A 27220-nucleotide genomic window follows, 5' to 3' on the forward strand; every position below is an offset into this window, starting at 1 on the left:
CTATTCAAAATCACTTTTTGGTTTCTCTTCTCCCTTCTATCACCTGTCTTACAAATTCCTTAAATTCAATTCTCCGTGTGTTAACGTCTTTAGAACAGTTTCTGTTTTTCTGGTTGGAGCCTGACTCGATACACCCCATGGAAGGGCATTATTGGATTATATACATGGGAAACACTATTATTCCTTGATTTTCTTTTAGTAGAAATTTTTTTTTTATTTTTTAACGTGCTATTTATTTATAACGTGCTATATTAAACGTGCCAATATAGGGTTCAGTCCTCAGAAAAGCAGAAGGAAACTCAGCACATTAAAAAAAAAGATCCTTTTTTCATGAATATAATGTTCAAAACTACAAACACAAAATATTATAAGCTTTACTGTTCATTAGTCAGAGCAGGGCAATATTTAACTGTGACTGATATATAAATTCCATACTAAAAAGAAGGGTGGCATATAATAGCTGTCAAGACTTAATTTACAACACACTTCTGTAAGGGCAGCTCATTCACTGGCTTATTTGCCGTGGTCTTCTCGTATGGGGGGGCGGGGATAGAGAAGAAAAGAAAAAATAAAACTTTGTATTTCTAATTTGAAATATCATGTGTGTGAGTCCTTGGGATACTATTTTGAGTCTAAATTATGTCTACACTTTTTTTCTTACTGTGTTTTCTGCTATTGCTTCTCTCCTCCTTTCCCATCTCTGTAAACAGGTCTCCTGCTAGGTGTTGTTAGCATTGTCCCAAGAAGAGGCAAAAAGAAGGGCAAACAAAGATAATCTATGTGTATTTCTGGCTTTTTTTTTTTTTTTTTTTTATAGAATCCTAAATTCTCAGGGCAAAGGGTTTCAGGATGCAGATGTGAACTCCCAACATAGGCAAGAGTCTGTGAGAGAATACAGCCAACCCAGAGAGAGTGGATCCAAGAGATGGAGAAGGAGAATTGGGTGTTGAAGACATTTGAGCCTGGATCAAACTGTTCCTGGAGCAAGACCTATCACCTGACCCTCAACTTCTGTGAGTAAATCAATCCTCTTAACTAAAGTCAGTTGAAATGGAATTTTCTGTCGTTTGCATTGGAAAGAGTCCTAACTGATGCACTTGTCCCTAATACCTGTTCAAGGCCTTAGTGCTGGGGCTTAGTAAGTACAGAGCTTCGCTGAAGACTAACATTGATGCATCTACATGTGATGTAATTTATTATATACTGCTACTGAGCAGGGGGAAGGAACATTTCATATTATCACCTAGGAAGTGGCATGTCAAAATCAAATGAGAGGAGGGTATAGCCCAGTGGTAAAGTGTATGCTTAGCATGCACAAGGTCCTGGGTTCAGTCCCCAGTACTTTCATAAAAAAAAATCAAATGGAAATGCTCATTTTTGGCTAAACCTCCAGGGTTTAGCCCTCCAGGGAGGATGAGACTCTCCCTACCACAGAGACCTTATTATTTCTCTATGTCCCCTACTAAACTGAGCTCCATGAGGGCAGGAATTTTCTCTAATTTATGTTGGAATTTTTAGGACCTAACCATTAGGCTATCTGCAGTTATTTGTGAATAGTGGAAATAATTGAATACATGAAATAAATAAATGTGGAAACAGACAGAGTTTTGTAGCTGGGACCTTGGAGTCCACCTAATCCTTGTGAATCAAACTATTTACCACAATAACAGGAATAGCAAAGTTATACATTCTAAGACAGTGGAAGGTTAAATTTTATCAGAACACATTGAATGATAGCATCCTTTATTTTATTCTTGCACAACTATAGAAATATATGACAGAGTTTAAGAATTCTCATTTTTAAAATTTGCTGTCTTCCATCTCTTTTTTTAATGCAAGACCTTCTTTTCCTTTAAGTATTTTATTTCTTATGCATGTCTGTTTGCTCCCCACAAGTACACAGTATTTGTGATTACAGAATATTTTATTCTAGTCAAGAACCAAAACATTAGTTCAAATAACAAACGAAATCAGATACTCAAAAGATCCAAGCTAATTATAACTGGAAAAAGACTCTCTGCCCACTTTACACACACACGCACACATTTATATCTATACTCTTTAATAATTCCATGATTTCAACATCTTTGTGTAAGAAAGGAGTTGCTGTCACTTGAAAAGGTTACTGTAATGCATCCTGTTTCTTACAGACCTATAGAAATACAGGCATGGTTAGAAGCGGGAGGGTGAACAGAGTGGGAATCGACATAACTCTGAATAAAAATGTAGCCAGTTAGCTCCATTTGGGGTAAACTCAGTGCTGATTATGTTATATTTAGGGAGATTTTTCTCTTCATTAGTGTGAGTTGTCTTTGATAATTATTATTGGCTTTTGGGAGATATGTGTGTGTAGAATCCAGTGGATGATCAAGAAGAATGAGGTGGCAAATCTTCACCGCTACCCATAGGCACAAATTGAAATGCAAACTCTACCGGGGCTGTGCTGTTGGAGACCTTCTGTAGTATTATTTTGGACTGCCTGACTCAGGCTGTGGGAAAGGTATTGCTACAAATAATATCCTGTGGGTTGCACTGGTTGGCAAAGGAGGCTGGACCCTCCATGAGATTAAACTACCAGGCATAGATAGTAAAGATACGTAATGTAGAGATACAAAAAAAGGTATTTTCTAAGGGGAGAATAAATAACAGCGGACCTTGAGACAGGGGTCTTGAGACAAGGAGGCAAGGCTAGGAATTGGGGTATGCTTTTAAGGGGATCTCTGTGTAAATAGTATGTTTTTTGTTGCTCTTTTCTTTTGAACTGTTGGGAAGTTTTATTCAACAGTTTTTAATCTCTCCTCTATATTGTAATTGCCTTCATTTGTTTCAAATGTTCAGTTGTTGTTAACACCTCCACAGACTTGAGTGGTGGAGGTATGGGATAATCAAGGAAAAGAACAGCGTAGGGAAGTATAACCTTCTGCACATCTCACCTCCCCATGGACAGGGTTGTGGTCCCAGCTTCTGGCAAGTAGGAGGGAAGTGAGTGGTGGCCTGTGAAGGAGGAGAACAGGCACCTGAAAGAGCTATGGATGAGTAGCTAACTCGGGGCGGGGCAAAACCTCTCTTTGCCGAAGGCATCAGAGCTTCCTGTCCATTCTTCCTTTAAACACTCTATCACCGAACCTCCCTCTCCCTCCCCTCCAAAATCTGGCTCTTTCCTCTTCCTTCAATTTTCTTCATGTTTTACTTGGACTTTTGGCCACGACTGCCTATGTCATTTCCTGTCACCGGTCGCTTCCCTGTCCTGGTCTGATTCTACTCCACATCCCTGCCATGGTTGTCTTTCTGAAGAGTGCTGGCCTGTGACCTTGCCCAGTGCTTGGCTAGTACCTCCTAGAAAAAACCTTTTTGCCTGTTTACTGTCCTCGGGATTTCTATTGAAAGTTGCACCTTTCATTTGGAGAGGTAGGTATTCAAAGCTGGTAGACATTTGTTCATTAAGAGGTGTCATTAAAGTCATTTGTCATGCTCAGAGGATTCCATTTAAAGATTTACCCACTTAAAGATTACTCAGATTTTCAGTATTGAGACAGATGGCAACACAGTAGAAGCAGTGGTGTCCTGGAAAATCTGTCAGTTTTGTTTGGGAAAGTAAATGTTCATATAGTCAAAAGCCTTGTGGGATATGCTTAAGTAATTCCATAATTCATTAAATATTTCTGGTCCTAGATGAATTTGGGGTGGGGAGAGATAGTAATATGGGTCATGATAGAGGGCGTGGTAGGCTCTCTGAACACAGATTTTGGATACAAATGGACTAATTCTTGGCAAGGATCTTCACCGCTGCACCTTGTCTTTATCGCATTACATCGGGGGCTTTTTTTACACACAGAGCTCACTTAATTGCCTGAAAGTTAGTTATGTATAGCATCTTCAAAAGTCTTCTGTGGAGTTAAGTGCATACCCACGTTTCTAATATGCATAATGGTTTATAAACACATAGAAGAGAAAGGAGGAACCTGAAAGTATGCCCCTCTATCCATCCCACTAAGTCAGTCATGCTGTTGAAAACAGACCCAGACATAGCTTCAAAATCCAGTCTGGAGCTCCCATCATCCCTCTCCTTTCATATCTTTGTCTATCTTGATTGAATGGATAGCATTAAGCTGATATATAGAGTCTTGTCCTCATCTGTATCATAGAGAAGTACACCACTGATGTCTTCATAAGTGACACTGATGTGAGATTTCTCCTATATCAGCAATGATGTTATAATACAGTCAACTTTGGTATTTAGTTTATATGCCTTAAATTCAAATGCTCTTCACCCACTGCTGCCCACATATACTGACAACTGTTCTGATCCCAGCAGGAGTAACAGATTTTATTTCTTAAGCATTGCAGAACTACAACTAGAGTGTTATTATTAGATGAAAGATCTCATACTGGCTTTGCAATGGAGAAAAAAGAAAGAACTAAGATGAAAATAATCTAGGCTATTTAAAAATGCTCCACATTCTCAAAATTGTAATTCAATTTTGTTTTCAAAGGTAACACATTCAAATGGATCAAAATTCCAAAGGTACAAAACTGTGTACAGAGAATAATTTCTGTCATACCCCTGTTCCCCTGCCATGCAGGCCTTTCCAGGCTAAACTAACGTTATAAAATGTTTGTATTTTCTCCCAGAGATAGTCTACATGTATACAAGCAAATGTGAGCTCACATATGTGTTTAAGTACTTATTTTGTCTATTTCCCTTAACTTATTTCAGAGTTGGTTTTGTATCAGTACATAAAGGGCTTTAATTTTTCCTGGTTGCATACTATTCCATTCCTGGGATATACATAATTTATTTTTCCAGTATGGAGTGAATGTGTATTTAAGTTGTTTCCAATCTTTTGCTAACATGAAGATATTCCTGCACCTACTTCATTTGGCTTATGGATAGGTATTTCTTTAGTATAAACGCTTAGAGGTTGAATTTCTCTTGTGTTGGATCTCATGTTCCCTCTGGCCCATGTAATCCTCTTTTTCTTAGTGTTCTCCCCCAACTCCCCCTCCCCTCAACTTCCTCCCACCACCCCCCCCATACATTCTTGTAGAATATATCTTCCAGTAGCCCCAGAGCAAGATTTGGTTGCCAGTGTCCTGGGAATTAAGTGGGGAAGGGGCTCGAAGAGGGTGTTTTCAATCGAATATTCAGGTCTTCAACTGTGGCTGGCCACTATTAGTCCAAAGTAAAACCACAGCCTTATCCCAAGGTGAGGAAAGTCGGTCTCCCACTGGCATGGGGTTGGGAAGATCTGAGGAGATAATTGCTTCTCTGTCAGCTTTCAGCCAATCTCCTGTAGTAACGACCTTCCTTCCTTCACTTTCAGTTTCAGAATTACCTAGGGCTGTTGCTTCCTGAACCTTCTGAAGATTCTGTTGTTTTAATGGAGGCGTTTCTCAGCTTTCCTGTTACTAGCTTAGTTTCTACTCTTTGGGTCTGCTAAGTCGGTCAGGTTTCATTCACTTGTTTCCCAGTTTTCAAAAGTATATTGCTTTTATCATCTCTGTTCCTCCTTATTTCTTTGTGTCTTTTAAAAACATGCCCTTAAGATTGCTCTTCCAGGATGTCCTGAAGTGGTGGCAGTTGTGTGTGTGTTCAGTCTTACTTTAACCCGACACTGGCAGATTTGCCACTTGCCTGGAAAAGAGGATAAGAACCTCCTTATTCAATAAACTTCCAAGAAATTTAGGGATTTAGAATTTAATTTTATGCCATTAACTTAACATTGCCATATCAAAAATCCTCTCATTTCTTCATTTTAAGGAAATATTTAGAAATTGGTTTATTTCTCCATCACTAAGTTACTCAAGTTAAGCCTATGTCATATAAAGTGCCCATTCTGAAAAGGCAGACCTGTCAGCAAGTGAATCCTGTAGAAAATTATATATACTTATGATAGATCTTAAATTATAAATGATTTGTGTTATTTGGTCCCTTTTATCTAAAAACGGGCTCCTTGGTGGTCCTTTTGAAGAAGTTTCACATATTTTCTCTGAGGTCCTTGCAACTGGTCAAATTAGAGTAGTGTTGCAGTAATTGAAGTGAATCTTCAAGGAAAAAAATAAACTTAAAAATAGCACCTGTTTATTGCCCAGATATATCTGTTCCCTCTGCTTCGTTTTAGTCATAGCTATTTAATTTCCTGAAACAAAACACAAACAGATTTTTCACTAATGTCAGTCCTGCAGAGCTAGCATAGGACAGAAGAGCAGCTGTACTCGATTTCGTCTTATGCATCATCAACAAAATTGGCAGCGAAGTTCTGATTTCAGAGCCTTTATGGTTAATGATGATGTACAAGCTGTGCTTGATTTTCAGATACAAGACTGATCTTTGCTGACAGAAAAATCTATTTTTGATTTGTAAATTGAGCAAATCTGATGCAAAATTATTGGTGTAGGATAAACGCAGATCATGAAGATAGCATTTTTAGACTCACATTTCTATCTAACCATAAAACTACTTCAGTTTATTATTATTATCATCATCATCATCTTTATAATTATTAGCATTATGATGATGGTAACTAAGTAACTAAAATTGCAGTTAAGGTTTGTGAATGAGTCATATATCGATAAGTGTCCTAACTTAAGAATGTGACTGCAATGAAAAGGAGCAACAGAACTAATTAGCAATCAATTCTATTAGCATCCCTGTTCTGGGTATAAGGCTAATTCAGAATCAGGTTGCAAGTGATCATGGGTAAAATCTTCTGACATTATGTAAAGAATGGTGGAGCAGATAGGTGTGAAAGAGGGAAAAAACGTTTTCTTGATTATAAGTTCTTTGACAACAGCATTGCTTTGAGCAGCTACTATATTTTTTGAAATCATACAAATCAATTTTATCATACTTGCTAATGGTGTACCATTGAATTTTAAATAGAAGCAGCAACATTGGCTTTGTGCAATTTATGGAGCAATAAAATTTTGTCTTAGATGTTCTCTCATCTTGTTGCTGTTTAGGAGCTTCCCCACACATACCCGCTTCTTTCATGCTGCCTCTTTCCCGGAGGTAGTACTCCCTACCTCCTGCTCTGGCTTGCTTCTCCCTTATTCCATACCTGTCACTCCTTAACCTTATCAAAACTTACCTGCCCTTTGTCCCATTCCTTTAAGATTTTGCAAGGACACACATGTTAAGAGCTTGAAAATGTTTATTTTTAAAATATGTTATCTTTCTAGGAGTACAGATTTGCATTTTTAAGAGGAACTCTAGAAGACCTATTGCCAGCAGTAGAAATGTCACATCTTTCTGTCTGTCAAGAGTGGCAAAAATCCATATCCTACAATAACTGGCTTTTACTTATTGATTCTACCCAGCTTAAAAATGTGTGTTTCTGAAGCATAATGAGATAGAGATTAAGATCAAGGGCTTTGCAGTCAAATGGATCTAGTTTTGAAACTCAGCTCTGCCACTTACTAGCTGTTAGTCACAATTACTTATCTTTAAGATGGGACACCAGTACCCACCCCATAAGGTTGTGGGGAGAAGTAAATAAATAAATGCATGTAAAATTATTACTATAATGTTGAGAAACAGTGAAGGTTTAACAATTGTGAACTATTATTATTTACACGATTGATATATATTCAAATATTCTTTGTAAATTATTGATTTTTCTTGGTCTCAAATATATGTCCTATATAAATAAACCTAAGTAAACCAAGAATATGTAAGACTTTGTTTCCCCAAGACTCTGCATATAATAATTGCTAAATGGATATCAAATTTTATTTAATCTATTATGAAATATCTTTGATTGCAGAATATATTAATAAGGAAAAAAGATAGGTTTTCACACTAATGTACTTTAATTGAATCAAATCATTTTGTGGTTTTCTTCAGTAAGATCAAATGAAACATTTTCTTAAAAGACAGTTCCATGTCTTTTGTCATCAGTGTAACAGAAACCTCACAAGTTATAAGCAATAAACCAGTATTCCAGAGTTCAAGTTACTATTAAGAAGCACATTAGATACCTTTAGATTACTAGCAAAGTACAGCAAATTATACTCCAGGGATCTTAAAGAGTTAATATCTCCCTATAAAGTGCTACCTGTTTCATTATCAAGGAATAATTTAAACATTTGGAGAATCTGTTTCAATAATATCAACAAAAAAACAACTGCATCAGTAATGTTTGGTCCGGTTCTGTAGGGTATAATTGGTGGGCTGGGAGTTTAAAAAAATCTTTTAGAAATGGGGGTAAAAACCTGCTGCTCAAGAATCATTAAAAATGAGCATCTAAGAGATCATCTCCATGTAGAGTTTACTTAGTATTTGCAGGGAACTTTAGCCCAAAGATTTTTTTATATTGAAGTGTAGTTGCTTATCATTCTGGATTATACTAGGCCACTTAAAAGCAGATGTCCTCGCCAAAACTCAATGCTTCTTGCCCCACCATAGCAGTTCTGTGTCAAGGTCTTCTCTTATCCCTGGCTGACACACCTGGGGGCTATGGGAGCCAACATATGCTTGGTAGTGTCACATCTCCCATCTTAAAGTGGCTATCTTTCTTCATTTCGACCCACATTTCTGCCTCTTACCTCAAACATCACCAGAAGCTTATGCTCACTTTATTACCTGCTGTTTTTATTCCCCATGTGCCAAATCCAGCCCACTGCCTGTTTTTGTAAATAAAGTTTTATTGGAACACAACCATGCCCATTTCTTTACATATTGTCTAAGGCTGCTTTCACAAGAAAAAGACAGAGTTGAGTAGTTGTGACAGAGGCCATCTGGCCTGCAAAGTTTAAAATATGTCTATATGATTCCTTATAGAAACAGTTTGCCAATCCCTAGCCTACACCTTCGTCCTCATCCTACTCTGTACGTCTACTCTTCTGACCTGTTCTTTCCCTTCTGCTGCCATCCCTTCCACTCTGCCACCTGGAGCTAACAGCTCATCATCAACAGACTTGTCTGCATCCTCAGCTTCACTTCTTTGCTTAAGTAAGGACTCTAAGTAAAACCTGGATGTGCTCTGTTGAAATCACTTCTGATGCATCACAGTCAATGTGAGCTGTTTTTCTTTTATATCCTACCTAACCTCAAGCCTGATCCTGGCGTGAGAGTTCTCCTTACCTTCTCCTTCCAAACCCCCAGCTCTTTGAAGTTTGTGCCATCAGACTTTGTCACCTTCTACCCCTCTTTTTTATTGCCATATAGAGAACTCAGTTGCTTTCGTTATTTGATAACTTTAGCACCTGGCTCATTATCTTTTTATTATTCTGCCGTTATTCTCATAGACTTCCTTCTTACTGACTTGAGTACCCACGTAGATGATCTATCTAATACCTGAAACTTAGTTTCTAGACCTCCCCACTTTACAATAGAATGATGCTATATTTTACCCACCCTCAGTCACTCTCTCCTATGGTTCATACTTTTGACCTTGAGATCATCAATAACTCCATCATCTCCCAAATTTCAGGTTCAGGCATGTCATTCTCTGGCTACTGCTTCCCAAACTAAACGGCTCGTTAAATCAAGTACACATACACAAACAACATTTTGACTTCATTAAGATGTTCCAATCTGTTGGATTTGTGACTGTATCACTATGAGTCTGCCCTTCCCAGGTCCTCTCTTCCCTCTGTACCCAGCTTAGGTTCTGTAATACAGTATGAAGCCACTCGTTGACAACACCCTTCACTCCTTTCTTTCTGCCATCATCTCTCACCTGACTGAGTTGCAATGCTGGTTGCACCCAGTAGTCCCCATGCACCAAAACAACTGAACAGTGATGAGGACACAAAAGCTGTGTTGGTCAGTATCACTTTAAATGCTGGCTATAAATCTCAAATGGGTAGTTCTATTAGTCAGGATTTTCCAAAGAAAGAAACCAATAAGATAGATAGATAGATAGATAGATAGATAGATAGATAGATAGATAGATAGAAGATAATAAGAAATTGACTCATATGATTATGGAGTCTGAGAAGTCCTGAGACCTGTAGCTGGTAGGCTGGAAACCCTGGAAAGTGAATGATGTAGTCCCAGTCCATGTCCAGAGGCCTGAGAACCAGGAAAGTCAATGATGTAAGTTCTAGTCCAAGTCCAAGTGCGAGTCCAAAGGCAGAAGACCAATGTCCCAGCCCCAAGACAGTAAGGCAGAGAGAGTGAATTCTCTTTTCCTCAGCCTTTTTGTTCTGTTCAGGGCTTCAGTGGATAGATGACAGTCTGCTTTACTCAGTCTACCTGTTCAAATGTAATCTCATCTGAAACGCCCTCACAGATACACCCAGAATAATGTTTAACCAAATATCTGAGCACCTTTTGGCCCAGTGAAGTTGACATATAAAATTAACCATTGCGGCATCAATCAAGAGCTATCTTATTACTTCCATAGGACTTTTGCATTCCCACTTTCAAAATGATAATTTCACATCTTGTCTTTACTCCTTAAATCTCATAACCTCTTTTACTCTCCACACTCTCAGCTTATAACATTGCTTCATAAATCACTGAGAAAATGGAAGTAATTCAGTAAGAGTTCCTTCACCTTTGCAACCTAAATCTGTCTACCCATCTCACTCTACGCCTGTTCTCTGCCTGCTTTGTTTTATTATGGAGCGGGTGTCTCTGCTGACATCACGGGAACAGCCCTCTAGCTCTGCTCGGGGTCCCATTCCCTGTTTCCTTATCAAGGGCTTGGTTTCTCAGTTGTCTCCTCCTTCTCTCCTGAACCATCATTCTTTACTTGATTACTCTCACTGGCATAAACCATATCAGTAACTCCTTTCTTAAACACACCCCCCCCCCCAAGAACAAAACTCCTACTACAGCAACAACAACAAGAACAAAACAGCAGCAAAAAGACCCTCACTTCACGTTACATCCTCTTCCAGGGGTCTCTTGAGCCTCCATCAAAGCGTTTTCTAAGAGAAGTCTTCCCTGTCTTCCCACATTGTGAGTAGTCACACAGGTGCTCTTTATCATATCTATTTGAAGTCTCCACGTTGCGTTTAAAACAATCCCTTCTATGTATATATATTGATGGTGTGTGTTTGCTGTTTTTCTCCCCCCAGTATTATATAAGCTCTGTGAAAGCAGGTATCTTCTCTGTCTTTTCACCTCCATGTTATCAGCACATGAGACAGACATAGAGGGTCTTCAATAATGATTTCTCCAATGACTAAATAAATGAACTATTTCCCTTTTTTTCTGTCTATTGCTAGACCATAGGATTCTCAAGGGCAAGGACTTTGTGCCTTGTATATCTTTGTAGTTGATTTCACAAACACTTGCTGAATGAGTGAATGAATCATTGATATAAATGAGCAATAACCTAAAGATAAAAGTTATTAACATAATGTTCTACTTTTAAAATTTGCATTGGCATTTTTACTTAAAGAAATCAGAATGATTTCTTTTAGGTTTATACTAATTCCTTTTAAACTAGTGCTAATTTGTGTGACTTATCCATATGCATCTAAATTAATTTTTCTAACTTTAACTAAGACTTATAAATAAATAAGTGTACATATATGTATGTAGATAGATGGCTATATATACACCTACCCACACATATATAAAACATATGTTAGTCCTGTTCTAAGAATCTGCCAAACTCTCTTGGTAAGACTTGCCAATTGCAATCATGTGACAGGATGACAGTTCTCTTCTCTGGGAGAAGTCCAGACTTCTAGTGTCTGGGACAGAAATAATATAGACCAAGAAACATATATAGCTGATGATGGATGATTTTTGGCTCCCATAATGTGAGGTTTGGTTTCCTTATTGTGAGACTTTGAAAATCATTAGACCAGAAATTATTTTTATTTCTTCTCAGCTAAAAGTTTTCTTTCTCGTATTTCTGTATGCAAGCATACTGCAAAGATAATTTGCCTGGTCAATATGGGTTTATACTAAACTCTACCACTTAATGAAAGTGTGAGATCTTTTTGCCAGTTTAGCTGCCTTATTTTATTGGCTTAGCAAGCATGTGTCCAAATATACCCAATTACGGATGCTTTCCTGGTGTCCTTGTTACGGTACTACTTAAGAGGGAAGGTGGTCCCACTCTCTGCAAAACTGATTCTGAGGTGATGACAGGGACACTTCAGCGATTGCATTTTTGCACACAGAGGGGGCAGCAGTTAGGAATGCTTTCAGCTGCAAGCAACACAGGAATCAACTAGCAGTGACTTCAACAAACTTTGGCTCAGTGGCTTAATGACACTAAGGCTGCGTCTCTGCAGTGCAAGTGACCTTCCCCTCAATGTCAAATGATGGCTGCAGCATGAAAGTGTACTAGTGGCCTTGTCTCAGCAAAAGCATGTTTCTGATGCAGGAAGCAGGAGGTGTGTGGGCAAGTGATCTTTCTCCTTGAATATTGTCTTCTCATCAAAGAGAGAAAACCCTTCAACAGACTTCTCTTTACATCTTCTTGGCTACAGATTGGTCCCACGACAGTCCTCAGACCAGCTGCTGAAGCCACATTTCCTGAGAACTAGAGATTGTTGTCTGATTTCTGAACAAATTTGGGGCTCCATTTGAAAGAGTAAAAAGAGGAATGGCCTTTTCGTTGGCAAGGAATACTGTTTCCCACAGAAGCTACCGAGAACACTCATGAGGCTTCAAGGAAAAGATCTTGCTTATGTTGAATCTTAAATTCAGGTAGAAGTTGGCCAGGTGAATAGTTCGGAAAGGTTGAAAAGGCAGAAAGAGCTCTTTCTGCAAGTGTAGGGGACAATCAGGGAACTGCACATAATTAGAGCTGGGCATTCTTTGTGTGTGAAAGAGTGAGAGAAGAGACTGCAGAGGTGGCAGGAGTCTTGTCATGAAGGCAGCGTGGAAGCTGGGAGTCAAGTTCTCATACCTTCAGGCTTTCATGCTGAGCTTGTTAAATTTGCAAATAAATACCTGTCTGGGCTTCCCACCCTCCTGCCCCGCCCCATCATACTTGGCTAAGAAAATCTAGACAATACTGTCATTTCTCTCTTTAAAAAAAAAAAAGAAAAGACAGAGCAGTTATTACTTTGAATTACCTGCTCTCTCTCTCTTCGCCTAGCTAGATCTTGCTTGGGGATTTTTCAGGTGTTTGCTAAGCCAGACTGTACTCAATGCGTTATAGAGCCTCAGAGGACTTGCCAGCTATGTTTCCTCCGCTAAAACCTTTGGAGAAAAGAAACTGAGTGCTTAGAATGAAACCAGTCCTGCTACCTTGATCATTATCGATTAGACCAAGGGATCAGTACCTGAGCCAAAAGCTACCCAATAGGAATGCACCTGATTAGGTAACACAGACAGACATAATCAGATCTTCTCACTGTCAGAAGGTTAATAGGGTGAGGGGACAATGCCAGAAATATCAGGAGCAGAGGCAAGGTGAGGGGAGGGGGGAGAGGGGAGAGAGAAAAACGGCTAGAGAGAGAATAAGAGAGAGGGAAAGGGAAACAGGTGAGCCCTAGAAGTGAACACAGTTAAGTCTTTGCTCTTGAAAACTGGAGGAAAAAAGAACATTGAATGTGTCAACTATGGAACAGTTCTTTAGTGACCTGGATTGTATTGTCATCACACTGTAGAAGTCATTGAGTCTATATTCAAAATGCTATAGTAGAATATAATCCTATTCCCCCAAAGAATATGATATATTCAGATAAAATCACTGATGAAGGTTGCAATCATAAATTATTTTGGGTCAGGTTGAATTGCTGCTCACCTTCCAGGTGTGAGTTCTCTGGGAATGGTCATGCCCCTGTTTCCTTCCTGTGAGCTTGTGGTCAGTGGCGCATAGAGAAGACTTCTTTTCTTTGCTGGGTGGCTCTGAATGAGGAAACAACCATCGCAGGGGAACCAGGTAATCTCTGAGGCAACAAGAGAAAGAGAAATGATGTAACTGAGAAACTGAGGGCCAGAGGAGACATAATTCCTGGATCTACAGGGCTGAGGAGGGTAGCCTGAAGTGCAAATAGAAGCAGATTGGAGAATGGAAAGAAGCTTGTGGGGAAAGCAGGCCTGGGGTCCTGTTCCAGGTGAAGCATACCTATGACTCCTAGAATAGTAGTTCTCCACCCTGGTTACTCATCAGAATTACCTGGAGTGCTTCTGAAAAACCCCATTTCCAGACCTTACTCAAGTCCTGCTGAATCAGAATACAGTGTTTTGTGCAGCTGGCCAAGCGTTACCCAGGTTGGAGATTTTGCCGGCCGCAGTGAAAATATTCGTGCATGATAGCAACAGTCCTTTCAACAATGTTCTTAGCAAAATAAAAATTAGCACAACTATTGCTGGGTTTTGACTTTGCATAATTTACTAACATCGCTATCACTAGTTTCCTGACCTTAAAGTGTAACAGAGTAGTTTTGTGCAGATTAAGTGAGACAATGTGCATAATATGCCTGCTATGTAAGAAACGCTCAAATTTTTCTCTTCCTTTGCTGTCAAGTAAGATACTTGGTTTGTAAAGTTTGACAGTTCCTGCTTAAACAATAAAAGTGATTTGCTGTCTTAGATAAGTGCAAAAGCTAGATCTTGTGCCAGGCATCGGGTACTGTTTAAAACAGGACTCGGCTCTATTTTTTCTATGATCCTTTCTGTTCTAACCTCTGTGTTTTCATTTTGCCTCTGGGCTAGTTTCTCAAGGTGGCTGCCAAGATCCACATGGTGAGAGAGAAATGCAGTTCCAGAAGCCAGGGACCAAATTTCAGTCCTAAGGAGACTGGACCATCCCTGAGCCAGTGACTACGGCCGGGGAATGCCATGTATTGACTGGCTCAGGCATGATTAGTCTGTTCCAGAACCAGTGCCGGTGCTGGGGGTAATGAGATCACCCTAATCAATTTAACACACCGGGACCGGTCCCGAAGCTGGAGGTGAAAATACTCGCTGTTGGCTCGCTGCATACAGCAGCCTCCTACACGTACCCTTACTGCCTGCATTAAAGTGGTTTGGGTTAAAATGAAAGAAGCTTCCAGCATTCAATATTATTTATGTTATTAACTTAATCATTTGAAGTACTGCAATGTTGTTACTGAAGATTGAAAAATATAGAAAATTAGAAAGGAGAAAAGGCTCTTATCCCACCAGAGAAGATAACTGTCATTAATTTAGTGTATTTATCATTGTCTTTCTCTCATGTGTATGTATATTATACATTACATACAAAATTGTGAATATAATTTTAAATTGAGTATTAAGCTTATGTATGCATTTCTTGATTATAAGAGAAATATCTAGTCAAGTTTTTAAAATGGGAGAATACAAAAATTTAAAGTAAAAGGAGGGGAGGTTGGAAGGAAGGAATTAAAAAAAAGAAATCTCATTGAAATACCATCTCTATTTTTCAGTATGCTTCAAATATTTGTTTTATATAGTTACAGTAAAGCTATTTATACTTGTGTTTTAAGCATAATTAACAAAGAAGTGCTCATTTGTCTTAGATGACAGATAATATTTACCACTGGATGGTTTATTAGTCTTTCCCAATTAAAAAAAATGACTCAGGTAATCAATATGAGTTTTAAAGATGTGGAAACTCATAACTCAAACTTCCTAGCAATAAAAATGACCACTATTATGGAAGGGAGGGTAGGGACTTACATATGGTAATTCTCTCAATGTGGCTCACAACTTAGTAAATAGTTTAGCCATTTTTTATTTTAATTTCTTAAGTCAAAGTAGTATATGCACATAATTTTAACAGATAAATATGAACACAGTTCTCTGCTCCACCTCTCCTAATGGACCCACTCCTCCAGTCCATCTTCCCAGAGATAACCACTCAGTTCTTGCTGTGTCTTCTAAACTCTACCATCACGTGTCTTAATGCGTTTAGTGCCATTTATAATTATTGATTTCAAACATTATTACCTCTCAACTCTGGAATATGAGTATTTAGCATTTCCACTCTCCCTCCCATCCTCCAAATATTATCTCACAATTTTTTGTTAAATCAACATAAATTGTATTGTTGTGTCCATATAAATATTATTAATAGATAAATACATAATTTATTTTGATTATACTTCCTTTCTTCTATAATTTTGCCTCTCAGAATTCATTGTTGTCTGATTTGGTGGTTGTTATTATAAGTTTACATTCTATACACCTAACAGTATTTACCTTCCCAATTTAAAAAAATTAAAACTATCCCACTGAAGTGAAAAATATATGAATAGAGTCAAACATACCAAGTTTCTCTTGCTTGCTTGCCTGCTTTTTTTTGTGCTGTCACCTCACCCATTCTGTCCTCCTGTTCCAGGGACACAGACTGACTGATTTCTGGGTCCTCTGCATAGTTGTCATCCTGGGATTCCCCTCACCACTCTGTGCTGACTGTTTTCCAAACTAAAGACTTTTCCTCTTTCAGGGTACTCCCTCATTTTAGTAGAGCAGATCATGCATTGGAAGGCCATTTTTTGAGAACTTGCTTGTCTAGTAAATTTTTATTCACTCGAGTTTGGGTAGGTAGATAATTCAAGGCTAAACATTTTCTCTTAGAGCAGTAAAGGCATTTCTCCACTCTTCTGGCACCCTGGGCTTACTGTTACCCTTCCTTGAGTGTGGTCTCCACTTTCTCCCTGGGAGCTCCTACCTGTCACAGGTGTTCTGAAATCTTCTCATGAGCTTTGATATCTGTCTCTTTTCATTCACTGTACCAGGAACTCTGCAGAAACGGTATTTTCTTATATTATTTCTTTGATCAATTCTTTTTATCAATTTGCCCTTCTCTTTCTCTCTCGCTCTTTCTTTTTTTCTCAAATTCTTACTCTTCTAATTTGGATCTCCTTTGTTGGCATGCTTGATTTTCTAATTTTTCTCTCCTGTAGCTCATCTTTTTGCCTTTTAAGCTGTTTTGTCTGGATGATTTCCTCAACTTTATGTTCTAAACACTCTATTAATTTAAAACATTTCTGCTGACATATTTTATAATTTCTCTGAACTTTTATTCATTTCTTTCTTCCCCTCCACTTCTTTTTCTTCAATAACACTCTCTTCTTGATTCATGGATACAATATGTCACTTAGCTTTCTGATTATATTAATTATACATTTTAAACAGTTTTCCTGTCCTCCACATTCTGTTTCTTCTGCATTCAAGTTTATCTTTTTAAAAAAATAATTATTTCTATTTTATTGAGGGAAGGGTATAGCTCAGTGATAGCATGCATGAGGTCCTGGGTTCAACCCTCAGTACCTCCATTAAAAATAAATAAACCTAATTACCTCCCCTACAAAAATAAAACAAAAAATAAAAACATTAAAAAGTTATTATTTATCCTTTATATTTTGGATATTGCATTCACGTTCCTGGGGGTAGTGGGCTGTCTGTTCAGATTCAAGATGGAAGCTCTGTATGCTAATTGGAGGCACTAAGCATGTGTATGCAAGGGGGAGGTGATGTGAAGAGAGAGGGATGTTTGCAGATTTAAGGCTTCTTCTGCAAGGGGAAAGGAGGGGAACCTAGCTGTCCAAATGTCACTACTTGTTGGCCTTTTATTTGGGCTAGACCTTTTGTATTAGTTTTCTATGACTGCTCTAGTAAATTGTCACAAACATGATGACAAACCAGCACAAATTTATCTTATAGTTCTGTAGTTCAGAATTTCAAAACAGGTCTCTGGGGCTAAAACCAGGTGTGGGCCAAGCTGTGTTTCTTTCTAGAGGGTCTACAGAATTGGTTTTCTTGCCTTTTCCACTTTCTAGTGGCTGACTATGTTTCTTTGCTCATGGCCCCCTTCCATTTTCAAAACCACCAGTGGCTGATCAAGTCTTTCTCCTATCTTATAACTCTGACCCTGACTTTTACTCTTCTGCCTCCCTCTTCCACATTTAAAAGACCTCTGACTACTTTGGGCCATTCATATAACCCCAGATAATCTTCTTACTTTAAGGTCAGCTGGTTAGCAACCTTAATTCCATCTGCAACCTCCATTCCACCGGCCATGAAGTATAATGTATTCACAGGTTGGGGGATTAGGATATGGCCATTTTTTGGGGGGGTCACTATTCTGCCTCCTACACATTTTAATGTCCTGTCTGATGATCTCTTCTAGGAGCAGGGAAGAGAGCTGAGATGTCTTTATATTTTATAGGAATTTCATATATTCCCCTGTTTTCTGCAAGGGTTCACTTCCCAATCTCTGGTGACTGATTGCGGGTTCCCTATAGTTTAATTTATCTGGAAAATGAATCTCTGGCTTTTGTCAAATATAGAAATAAATCCGTCCGTAAGCCAGAAACCTGCCTAGGAGGGTGATAGCTCCCCAGCTGGGGAGAGGGGGTCATGCTATGTGGGTGGCTGTGTAGCTGGGTCATGAGCCATGCGGATGTGAGAGGCTGATGGCTGACTTTTCCACTTTCAATTCCAGCCACGGCTCCCACCCTTTTAGATATCTGATGTATTCCTAAGCCTATGCAGGATTCATCCATCTGCTTTCCTTCTTCCCACTTTGTTGACCTCCTCTTTTCACTAATTTCTTCTCACATTATTTTTCCTCCTGTGAGTTTTTACCTCATTTTATTCCTTTGTTTTTATTTTAGTGATATTTTTGGAAGAATCAGAGATAAACAAATATAATCATTAACCAGAAGTTGTTTATCATTTTTAAACAAGTGATAAAACTAGAGAACAACAGATATTATTTTAGGTTGGCAGTAAATATGGAGAAAGGTTCATTATAAATTGAGAGGTACAGATTTGCAAATAAACATTCATGTTCAGGTAATTGGAAAAGAGAAAGGGAAGAAAAAAAAAAAAACAGGAAAGAACATATTAGGGAAGCACTGAAGATTAAGATTGTTCCAAAATTGCAGAATTCATCTGATACCACGTTTTCAGCTGGATTAATGAAAGAAGTCCACACTAACTGAGGAAAACTATGCAAGATTTTTCCTATCACTACTTTTGCATTTTTGAACTCTTAATTATGAATCGTGTCTGAGTTCTCCAGATTATAACTGCAAGACACAATATTTTCTGAGACAACACATCCCTAAGAATCTCTTCTTTTTCCCTCATGCCTGAAAGACAGCTTGTCCAAGTGGAAATATTTTTAGTTATTTTTTTCTTTAGAACTCTTCAGATGTTTCTACATTGTCCTGGGAAGGTGTTGTTGTACAGGTGTAAGATGGCTTTTGTTCCTTTCTAGACAGCCTACCTAGTTGCTTTTGAGACTTTTTTTTTTAGTTCTAAAAATCCTAAATGTGGACAAATTTGGGTTATATACTATTGATAACTTAAAAATAATAAACAGTGAATGTTACTTTAACATACATATTGACACATTTCTGAGATTAGGGTGAAATATAGAACAATGGAAGGGTTCATTGAATCAAGTACAGATGGTCCGGCTTAATGATCTTCAGTGCTAATTAAAAGCTGTCTTAATTTTTAAATCAGATTTTCCATGGATTCACAAGTGGGATTATAAATTAAAGTGAGATTAGGAATTTTCAGTAAAAAGCTGAATCACTTAATTATCTGAAAAGTTCTTACTTTAAAATCTGTGTAAATCTATATAACTACTTCCACCCTCCTTATTTCAGAATGTCAAAGCCGTAAAGGCTTTTGTTTACCCTCTCTATAGGAGCTGACATATATGTTGCACTTTAGCTTTTATTACAGAGTGGACATTGTTACAATCCGACTTGGTCCTATTATAGGCAAAAAATGGTTTCAGCTGATTTAATCATCATTTCAATTTTTCATGGGTTTTTTGTTTTGGTTTGTTTGTTTTTTGGCTTGGGGTTTTTTTGCACTTTGGAGACGTCATCTATTCAAATTATAAGCACTGTTTTGTTTCTTTCTAATCCAATTGCCTCAGAGTGTCAATTTTATGGGCTATATAGGCCTTAAAGGTAGGGTCAGGTGTCATTCATTTCTATATTTGCAGGGCCAAGTACAAGAATTAGCCTGAAAGGTGTGGAGTGCGGGTGAAGTGTGGGTTGTGTGCATTTATACTTGAGCGGACATTTAAGCCAGGAATCACAACGGCCTTCCTCCTATCGCTGTATAGTCCTTTGGGCCTCCCAGAGCAGATACCCTGTGCCCTCTGGCTTTAGTTGTGAACTTCCTATTTGGAGGCATGGACTGTGGTTGAACATACACAGGATGTTTGCCTTTGGGGGTGTCCACTGCCCAGGCCACCCATGGTACTGCCGATGGCATGTTTGATGACATCTTGAGAGGCTGAGTGGAGGACTAGGATACCTGTTGTAAAGCTAGAGTACAGTTGAACAAACAGCCCAATATAACACAAGTGCTGAAGGAGATGAGAAAGAAATGCAGGTCCTGAAACCTGCGCAGGAAGGTGGGGTTTACCTTGATGACAGGGCTAGAGAATGACAGGAGAGAGAAAACAAAGAATTGCTGAATTTCTGGGCACAGAGCATAAGGAATTTGAATTCATTTATCTCAAATGAGTCTCCACCATTATTTAAGCATTGAATTTTTAGGAACATCACTATTATCTTCATATCCACAGGCATATATACCTATAAGTATACTGCACTATATTTTCCCATTGAAGAGTTACATCTCTTTAATCTCCATTCTCCAGTGGTGAATTCTTAAATCATGATCTCTGACCATTCCTTTAGTGAACAAGGGAAGTCTTGTGAATAACTTGAGTATTTCAACAATGGTCAAGTAAGCTTGCAGGCAGAAACTTCTACCTAATGGCTGGATCATTGCCTTTACCTAACCAAAACAAGGTAAATCAAGAATTATCCTAAATCACACTCTAAAAATTTGTTTTAGCTTCTGGCCTTTCCACACATCTGTGAGAGATCTGGTTTATGTATGACTTTCCTGACAGGTGGAAGCAAGCAACCCTCCTGCTCTCTCTCACATTGCTCCCCTGCAGACTTCTCCAGTCTTTTCTGGTGCCTTTGTTATGGAAGAATTCCAGGATCATAATAACTCAGATTAGTCAAAATTATTTGGAAAGGGTTTCATTCAGATCCTAACCCGATCCTGAAATGGACATCAAAATGGAATACAATCACAGTAACAGCCATAGAGGAGTCCTTAAATACCGCCTATCAAAGGGTTATTTCTTTATGATGTAAGTTGAAATCCTGGGAAGTAAGTAATATTCTTCAAGGCAATAAATAAATAAAATAAGAAAATGAAGTAAAAATTGAAAGCAAAGAGAAAAAATAAAGAACTTCTCTCAAATTCCTCCCAGAATGATCCTATTTATGTGCCCCAGGGAGATGGTGTGTGTAGCCTCCAAATTCTGTGGTTCCTGTATTCCTGGTAACTGATCTGTAAATTTTATCCTATTTAATTCGGTTATATAGAAATAGCTAACATTTATTACTTCTGTATAGCAGGTGCGACAATTTTAAGTGCTTTGCTCAATCTCCGTTTAGCTTTTCTTACTCGTATTTTGAAACTAAGGCACAGAAAGGATAGCAACAGTCCCAAGGCTGTTCAAGTAGGAAGTAAGAGAACTAAGATTCAGTCCCAGGCAATCTGATTCCATCATCAAAGTGCAGAGTCCCACACAATAATGCCTCTCTCAAATTCTTAATTTGTTACACATATTTATCAAATCCTATGATTTTAAAAAGAGTTTTTTGAGTGGAAAGAGGAAGCAAAGGAGAGCTGTTCAAAAATGTGAGAAGCAAATGTTATCCTGCTGTGTTCATTTCTTAAAAATCTTTCACTGCCCTCATAAGTACAAAGGAATATGTCCCCAGCCATATTCAACACCAAACTGGGTGTTCCAGAAATGGATTTGAACTCAGAATCTATGATGATCATAGAAAGGGACTTGGGAGAACCTAATTTATACATACTGATTTTAGCTAAACACAAAGCTCAAATTAATGGTACAGCCTACAAATGCTCACTGAAAGGCTAAATCTTTGGATTTTTATACTATTTGGAAGAGGAGTGGGTTCTGTTAATAGGACAGACTTTGTGCAGCATATGTTAAGAAAAAATTTGGAAGCACTTAAAAAATACAAGTTGGAAGCTCAATCTTGCAAAAAAGGAAAAAAAAAATCCTTAAAATATTTTGGAGCTTTTAGAAGAAAGACAATATTAAAATTAGTACGAATATAGAGAAAGGGCTTTATGAGTCGAATGACTGTTGTTTTTCTAAATGTCAGCATGGAAACCCAAACAGACAGAGGTGAGTTGGGTCCCTGGAAAGACTGACTGGGAAAGCTGAGTGTTAAGTCTGTGACGTGGTTGATGGCAACCAAAAATTGTCAAGTGTGTGATGACAAAGTATTTCCTGGAACTAGGGGCTGCTTCAAGACATGTAAACAAGGATAATGTTATGGGGGCCTATGCTTTAAACCAAGATGTGATCTGTATGTGGCAATAACACCAGCTATTTGATAAATGTTCCCAAAGAGGTCTCTGGAACTTGGAAAGCATTCACAGATAGTTTGAGCTGAGCTTTGTACTGAGTTGACAATCTTAGCGTACAGCAGAGGAAAATAACCAACTATAAAACATAACTTTCTCTCTGCTTTTATGTTGACATCATGGAAAATAAAATTTCAAAACATAACTTGCACTCTGCTTTCGTCTTAATGTCATAATCTTGAAAATGTAATACTTGGCTATTAACAGAGACTAGGACTCTTACTTCATTACAGATTTTAGGGTTTACCCTAAAAAATCATATTTTACCAAGTTCTTAACTTTAATTCAAGAAAACCTCCTTTAGAGGTATGACCACCTACTCCAAGGAAAGTAGGAAAGTGTGTTCTCATTTAAAGTTACCAAACTTTCCTGAGCCTTAGTTTTCTCCTCTATGAAAAGGACAGTTTGATCTAACTCCCCTATAAGAGTTTATGGGGCTTTATTGTTTTAATCCTCATAGTCAAACTCAGATGTTGACATGACCTCCCTAGAATGACTGTCAGTTCCAACAGAAGAGAAGAGAGGCCTTGGGGGAGTGTGTGTATGTGAATCAGACACACCCACACATATATACATACATATGTAGTATATATAATACTCATAAGTGAATATGATGCTCAAGAAACTTACCACACTGTACACTAAATAAGAAAACTGGAAAAGAAACTTACTGGCTTTCCCAATATGCTTCTCCAGAACACTTTTCTTCCCACAGAGTAAGAAAAGCACTTTGCAAAATTCCTGAAACATCAGCCTAAGTAGAGTTGTGACTCCTTCTAAAGCCTTCGGTGTTTCTGGCTCACACTTTACCATTTCTGTTACCGCTTACAGGAACAATGAAGTGTTTTTGTTTAAAAGTCTTTCCCCTCTAATTAAAGCGAGATTGAACTGGGTCAACAATGAAGTTCGAGAAGCTGACAAACTGAAAATGTCAATAAGCTGTTTAAAGACATGCTCTGTCTAAAGATACTAGGAAGTTGCATTGATTCTGCATTCTTAAGAAGAGAAAAAGACCTTTAAATCAAAAAGCAGGACTTAAGAGATGCTGAGAACCTTAGCCTGATCATGAGTCTCTCCCCTTACAAATTCTTTCTGATCCACGGGCTTAGCAGTTTGGCCCTGCAACAATTGCATTCTCTCTCTAATATCCCCAAACCCTTTTGTAAAATGGAGAACATCTGTTTAGCAGAACACCACCAGTGCTTGGAAAGCAGACCCGTCTGATGGCATGCAATGATCTTGCCTTTTATCTATTGTTATACTTGGGGGTGGGGGAGGGGTCTTTATACCTGGACCATGGAGCAGCCTCAACCTCCGTGAAACTTTTGACTAACCCAGTACACCTCAGGTTTGATGGTGATAGTTGCACAATTTTGTGAATATACCAAAAACCAATGAATTGTACGCTGTAAATGGGTGAATTATATCTCAACAAACTTGTTATAAAAATTTTCAGTATGCATAGTATGTATCACACTTGGATACAGGTTTTTGATTCTTAGCCCAAAGGGGTGACTCTCTGCTGAATTCAGGCAACTGTGTTTTCAACAAACATTTCAGGTGACTCCATTGAGATAACTCAAGGTCCACACTTTTAGAGAAATCTAAAAGAGGTGATGTATTTCAGTACTTCCTCTAAACAAGAAAAGAAATCCCATGAAAGTTCAGAATAATCAATAAGCAATAAGCAAGTAACATAACCATCCTTCAGAAATCATAAATTTGATTCGATTCTTAATTCCCCATTATGAAGGTGAAAATTACCAGTACTGTAGAGCTGTGATAAAGTTTTACTAGAACTCGGTCAGGAGTCCCCTCAAATAACTTATATGAGCATTTAATAGGCCACAAAAGAATTTCTGGTACATTTTCTTACTGAATCCTCACAAAGACCCTGTTGAGTTGTAGGTGCTATAAAAGCCACCTGTCTTCTACAGATTGGAAGATGAAGATTCAGCCAGGTTAGACGTTTTGCCCCAAACACCTAACTGATACCTGACCAATCTGCTTGAATACCAGGTTTTCTGACTCCTAGTTCAGCACTCTTTTCACTATAAAAATCTGTCTAAAAATGCTTCCTCAGCGTGTACCAGCATGGCTTTCCCCTAACCTTTAGAAGCTATTGTTTGAACACATTTATGAAGTTTCTATTGTTAATGATGCAAGAAACGATACATCTTTTTTTCTATCTGTATCAGAAAAAGAAAATGCACAATTTAACACATTTATCTCCAATTTCTGTAACAGTTTTGTCTAAAAAACTGGATTAATGTATATCAGCAGTGGGGAGCATATGTGAATATGTGTGTATGTGTGTGTGTGTGTGTTGAGAGAGAGAGAGTAGATATATATTGGGTCTCCATATGTTTGTGGAAAGAAGGATGGAATATTATTCTAATGTGAAATTACGAATGGAATTATTTATTAATTTGTATGTGAACTGTTAAAAGAAATTAACACTTACTGGATAATTGCTGTGCTATAAATCTACTTCTCTCCTGTGGCCTTCCCCCAGCTCCTTCTCCTTTCCTTAAAAACATGCATTGGGCTCACTGCCTGCTCCACCCAGACCCCACCATCTTCCTAAATTGAATTAATGTCCCTGTGAACATCTGAAGCCCTTTGATTCCTTGATCATCTCATTGTTATTAACCACCTCCACTCTCCTTTAGATATGCATTCCCAGGGCGATGTCATCACCCTGAACTTCCCCATCTTTGAAATATTTATTCCAAAGATCCCACTGACACTGCTCTCTTATTTGACGGCAAGGAATTCTTCAAGCACCTGGTCAACCTGTTCCTTTCTTCCTTTCAGGAAAAGCTTAGATTCTGTCTTCCTCCCTTTGGTCATACCTTAGTCAATTCCCAAACTTCCTGGCCCCATTATCCTTTTGCCAAAGGCACCTTCAGAATTTCTACCCGGGCAATCTGGCATCCCCTTTCTCTGTGTCTCCTGCTGACCAGTGGCTTTCTGCATTCCTCTCTCTAACCTCATCTGGGTCTCAGTGCTGCCTGGAAATCCTTCCAGCTCCTTTAGACTGTTTCCATTTTCATCAACTCTTTAAACACAGTAACTCAGCTTTAAGGCCAAGTGGATGAACTCTTTTCTTTGAAAAAAAAAAAAGGTAGAAGTTTTTTTCATGTAAGTGTTTAATTTACTACCTCCAAATCTATAAAATTAACTGTATCTCAGAACCCATCTGTTCACACTTTTCTTTGGCTTCAAGAAAGTAGGTGTGTCTTCCCTAAGGGAGACTCTTAAGGTAGTCTTCACATGTCTTTGTTGCCTCCCTCTCTTTTGACTCCATATTTTCATTCAAACATACTGAATTTTCTTCTACCTTAAAATAAAAGCAAAACAAGAAACCTTTCTTACCCCTAGGCTCTTTTCAATCTACTATTCTTCCATTTAATTGCTCAAGTCAGAAGCTTTGGAATCATTTATTCCTTTCTTTTCCTTTTCCCCCATATCCAATTGATACGAAAGTTCTGCCAAACCCATTTCCTCAATATCTCTTTTATTTTATTCAATTTTCTCCTCGCTCATTTCCAGTGGAAAGTCTCTAAATCAGTGTTGTTCAGTAGAACTATAACATGAGCCACGTGTAAAATTTACAATTTTCTTGTAACCACAAAAAGTAAAAAGAAAGTTAAATTCATTTTAACAAAATATTTATTTAATCTAATATATGAAAATATTACCATTTTAACATGTAGTCATGATTAAAAAAACTATTACTGAGGTATTTTACCTTCTCAATTTGAATTAGCCGTATTTCAATAGACATATGTTGCTAGTGGCTACCATATTGGATAGTGCAGCTCTAGATCATCATTTCTTTGCTAGATGCCAGAGGAAAGCTTCCAGTGGTCTCCTTGGTTTCTGTTGGGACCCACTTCCATATGTTCTATAAACTACAGCCAGAATGCTTTCTCCAAAAATAAAATCTCACATTCTTTTCCGCTGTAGAACTCTGCATGGTTTCTTACAGCTCTGTAAGCTCTTATGATATTTACAAGACCGTGCATGAACTAGACCTTGCCTACATTCCAGCTTCCTCTCTTCTGCTCCATATTCCGCAACACAGCCCCCCCGCCCCCACTAAATATCTTTTGTTTGTTAAAGACACCTTCTTGGCTTCTAGGTCATTGCATATTCTGTTCTCCAATTAGATTGCTTTTCTTCATTTTCTTTATCTCCACTCATCCTCAACAGGCTAACTGCTACTCAAACTTTAAGTCTCTGCAGAAGCCTTCCCTGATCCTCTTGGTTTGGAGTATGTGTTCCTCTCCTGTGCTTGCGTGGAGCTCTTAGTTCCTTCTACCATAGCCTTTATTATACAGTCAATGTTTTCTTTATATTTACTGCTTCTTCCCTTACCCATAAGTACGGTCAGGGCAAGGACAGCACTAACTTTGTCACTTTTTTATCCCCAGCTCCAAGCATAGTGCCTAGCATGTGGTAGGTGATCAATAGATGTTCACTGAGTAAATGAATGAGCAAATGAATAAATGTGATCCTCATTAAGACCAGAAAAGGAAAAAAAAAAAAAGAAGAAGAAGAAGCAGCTTTCCTATTTGCAAATTCTCCTGTGATTTAAAGGTAGTTAGTTGTGTTTATTGTCCTTTCTTGATTCCTTGGATCTCACTCATTTCCAAAAGAATTTGCTTCAGAGGAGATAGTTTCTTTAAGGTTTATATTGAAAGGTAAAGAGCATGAAATAGCTCTTTGACTGGAAGAGAGACAGGAAAACTTCCCAGAAGGAATGACTGTGAACTGCTTGCCATGTATTAGAAGGATTAACATTTGATTTTGTAGTGAAATAGCTGTTACTAATGTTAACCAATGACTTCCATGTCACTAAATCTAAGGGACATTTTAAAT

The 27220-nt window shown here is 38.2% G+C and overlaps 1 protein-coding gene across 1 annotated transcript in view; it reads left to right on the forward strand.

Annotated features, from left to right (window-relative positions):
* The first annotated feature begins 993 nt into the window (after nt 1-993).
* GPD2 (glycerol-3-phosphate dehydrogenase 2) overlaps nt 994-27220 on the forward strand; it is a 193343-nt gene continuing 167116 nt past the window's right edge. Inside the window, exon 1 of the mRNA XM_064484791.1 lies at nt 994-1013. The gene's annotated coding sequence lies outside the window, so the exon portion shown is untranslated. The remainder of the gene's footprint in view (nt 1014-27220) is intronic.

Source organism: Camelus dromedarius, chromosome 4 (assembly GCF_036321535.1).
Source record: "Camelus dromedarius isolate mCamDro1 chromosome 4, mCamDro1.pat, whole genome shotgun sequence".
Lineage (NCBI taxonomy): Eukaryota > Metazoa > Chordata > Mammalia > Artiodactyla > Camelidae > Camelus > Camelus dromedarius.